This window comes from Gnatocerus cornutus, unplaced genomic scaffold (assembly GCF_029298725.1).
Source record: "Gnatocerus cornutus isolate USDA-ARS CGAHR unplaced genomic scaffold, icGnaCorn1.1 ctg00000342.1, whole genome shotgun sequence".
Taxonomy (NCBI): domain Eukaryota; kingdom Metazoa; phylum Arthropoda; class Insecta; order Coleoptera; family Tenebrionidae; genus Gnatocerus; species Gnatocerus cornutus.
This window is the reverse complement of record NW_028275661.1, coordinates 25,001-28,541: the sequence shown is the minus strand read 5'-3', so window position 1 is coordinate 28,541 and position 3,541 is coordinate 25,001. Positions and strand designations below refer to the sequence as shown.

Below are 3,541 nucleotides of genomic sequence, written 5' to 3'. Positions count from 1 at the left end.
CGAACACAAAGACCGCCCGCGAAAATCTCTTTTCGCTTACGGCGGATACTAATTCGCTTTTTCATAACGAGTACGATGATGTAATGATGTGTTCATTCCGATCGATCAAAAACCGTCTCTTCGTCACACTTTTTAAAGTGCTTGACACACACACACGCACACTAAATGAAAGACACAATAAAGGAAAACTACCGAAAATGTAGTTTATGAGAGAAAGCAGCATTATTTATTAAAATTATTGCTGAGAAAAAGGAAATTGGCAAATTCCTAATTAAAATCGTATCGAACATGTCCCATCTTCACACATACATGCTCGTACTTTGCGTGTAAAAGCGGAGACCGCGTGAAAAAGAAAAGTGCTTCTTTTTCGGTGCGCGGATACAAATTTGTGTTTGGGTTAATATTTTTTTTAATTTTTTCGTACGCGTAAAACTGAGACCGACGATCGCGTTCCCTTTCAGACGAGAAAGTACGGACGAAAGACAATTAAGAGCGAGAATCATAAATATCCATACCACAACACCGAAATTTTAGACGTGGCACGTTTCGGAACCACGAAGATCATTTTCGTTTCGGATGTACGCACGTACGCAAAAATTTTTGCAAGACGTGTATAGACAGCTGGACGATCGGCATGATCGGGGTTCTTGTGGAACGAGCGTTTAAATTTTAAAAAGATTACCCTGAACGGTGGATCACTTGGCTCGTGGGTCGATGAAGAACGCAGCTAATTGCGCGTCAACTTGTGAACTGCAGGACACATGAACATCGACATTTCGAACGCACATTGCGGTCCTCGGATATAATGTTCCCGGACCACTCCTGGCTGAGGGTCGTGTCAATTTCAAAGACTGCTCGGTTTTCGTTTTCGGACGAAAACGTCGGAGCGTGTTGGATGTGTTGCGACGCGTCGAATAGGTACTCATTAATGTACGTGATCGTCACTTACGTCACGATATAACGACGCACGCCTCGAACGTGTGCCGAGACGTTTACTCGAGCGTGTTTTTTCGTCAAAAAGGACGGGACGGGTATGCTTTGTATTTTTTTTTACAAAGTCCGTCGGACGTCCACCTTGCGAATCATAAATACGAAAGTGTTTACGTCGGCACATGTTCTTGCGTGGTGTGTCGTAGAATCGTGTGTTTGTGTGCGTTTCTCGTGCAGCGAGTAAATTTGCGCGACATCTTAAGACGCGAAAGCGACCAACTACTACTTGTTGTAGTTGTTGGCTGGTCTTTCGGCGTAGCACGTCCTATTTCTTCAACATGTCGTCATTTAAAAAAAAAAAATGGCGTTTTAAGGTTGAGAACGTTATAGACGGTCGTCGTGTCCGAGACGTGTAATGCAAATCGCGACAGACGTCAGATCGTAAGCGTTTCTGTAAACTTAGCCATTTTTTAAAAAGAAAAATGACGAACACGTATAGCAAGGAATGGGAGACGTGTCGTGATCGTCGAAATGACCGAATGAAAAATTTTTATTTTTCATATGCGACCTCAGAGCAGGTGAGACTACCCGCTGAATTTAAGCATATTACTAAGCGGAGGAAAAGAAACTAACTAGGATTCCCTCAGTAGCGGCGAGCGAACAGGGAGAAGCCCAGCACCGAATCCCGCGGCCGAAACCGGACGCCGGGAAATGTGGTGTTAGGGAGGATCCGTCATCCCGAGATCGTGCGGCGCGTCCAAGTCCATCTTGAACGGGGCCACAGCCCATAGAGGGTGCCAGGCCCGTAGCGACCGCTGCCGATAACGGGAGGATCTCTCCTCAGAGTCGGGTTGCTTGAGAGTGCAGCCCTAAGTGGGTGGTAAACTCCATCTAAGGCTAAATATGACCACGAGACCGATAGCGAACAAGTACCGTGAGGGAAAGTTGAAAAGAACTTTGAAGAGAGAGTTCAATAGTACGTGAAACCGTTCAGGGGTAAACCTGAGAAACCCGAAAGGTCGAAAGGGGAGATTCAGCGTGACTCGATGGCGGCGCTGGACGATCGTGTGACAGATGGCGTACGCGTCGTTTGCACCTTTCGTTTTGTCGATCTGCCGTCGAACGCGTGCACTTCTCCCCCTGTAGGACGTCGCGATCCGTTGAGTGCCGGTCTAAGGCCCGCGGTGGAGCTCGTTCGGACGGTTCGCCGTTCGCCGAATGAACCCGTGGTGTTTCCCGATCGGCTCGCTCGACGGTATACAGATGGCGCGGGGCCGCTACACAGTTAGCGTCCGACCTTCGGCAAGCGCGCCCGTCGTGATGGTGATCGGACCTGGTGCCGGTCCCGTCCCCGGGTGGCTGTTCGCTGAGGTGTTCTCGGACAGACCTCGTTGAAACGCCGATCTGCGACGCTATAGCTTTGGGTACTTTCAGGACCCGTCTTGAAACACGGACCAAGGAGTCTAGCATGTGCGCGAGTCATTGGGATTTAACTAAACCTAAAGGCGCAATGAAAGTGAAGGTCCGCCTTGCGCGGACCAAGGGAGGATGGGCGGTCGTTACGGCTGCCGCCCCGCACTCCCGGGGCGTCTCGTTCTCATTGCGAGAAGAGGCGCACCAAGAGCGTACACGCTGGGACCCGAAAGATGGTGAACTATGCCTGGTCAGGACGAAGTCAGGGGAAACCCTGATGGAGGTCCGTAGCGATTCTGACGTGCAAATCGATCGTCGGAACTGGGTATAGGGGCGAAAGACTAATCGAACCATCTAGTAGCTGGTTCCCTCCGAAGTTTCCCTCAGGATAGCTGGCGCTCATAGCATACGAGTTTCATCCGGTAAAGCGAATGATTAGAGGCATTGGGGTCGAAACGGCCTCAACCTATTCTCAAACTTTAAATGGGTGAGATCTCCGGCTTGCTCGAACTATTGAAGCCGCGAGACTCGAATCAGAGTGCCAAGTGGGCCATTTTTGGTAAGCAGAACTGGCGCTGTGGGATGAACCAAACGCCGAGTTAAAGCGCCTAAATCGACGCTTATGGGATACCATGAAAGGCGTTGGTAACTTAAGACATCAGGACGGTGGCCATGGAAGTCGGAATCCGCCAAGGAGTGTGTAACAACTCACCTGCCGAAGTTACTAGCCCTGAAAATGGATGGCGCTGAAGCGTCGTGCTTATACTCGGCCGTCAGAGGCATGTGCGGTCAGGTTATTAAATTAACCGGCCATGAAGCCCTGACGAGTAGGAGGGTCGCGGCGGTGAGCGCAGAAGGACTGGCCGTGAGGCCGTCTGGAGCCGCCGTCGGTGCAGATCTTGGTGGTAGTAGCAAATACTCCAGCGAGGCCCTGGAGGACTGACGTGGAGAAGGGTTTCGTGTGAACAGCCGTTGCACACGAGTCAGTCGATCCTAAGCCCTAGGCGAAAGCCGATGTTGATGTGGTGTAGATTTTTGTCGTTGGTCGCAATTCGCAATTGTTGACGGAAACGTACGGAATTGTGCACACACCCGATGGGCGAAAGGGAATCCGGTTCCTATTCCGGAACCCGGCAGCGGAACCGTTTATAATTCGGGCCCTCGAAAGAGAGTTCGTCGGGGCAACCCAAAAGGACCC

General features: G+C 50.5%; 2 non-coding genes across 2 annotated transcripts in view; both read left to right on the top strand.

The window, feature by feature from the left end:
- Positions 1–679: 679 nt before the first annotated feature.
- On the top strand, positions 680–836 carry LOC148165383 (5.8S ribosomal RNA). The gene has a single exon (XR_015771526.1). It is a non-coding gene; the product is annotated as a 5.8S ribosomal RNA (ribosomal RNA).
- Positions 837–1,494: 658 nt separating this feature from the next.
- The window catches only part of LOC148165382 (large subunit ribosomal RNA), a 4,039-nt gene continuing 1,992 nt past the window's right edge, over positions 1,495–3,541 (top strand). The window contains exon 1 of the ribosomal RNA XR_015771529.1: positions 1,495–3,541. This exon is cut by the window's right edge and continues 1,992 nt beyond it. This is a non-coding gene — a ribosomal RNA (large subunit ribosomal RNA).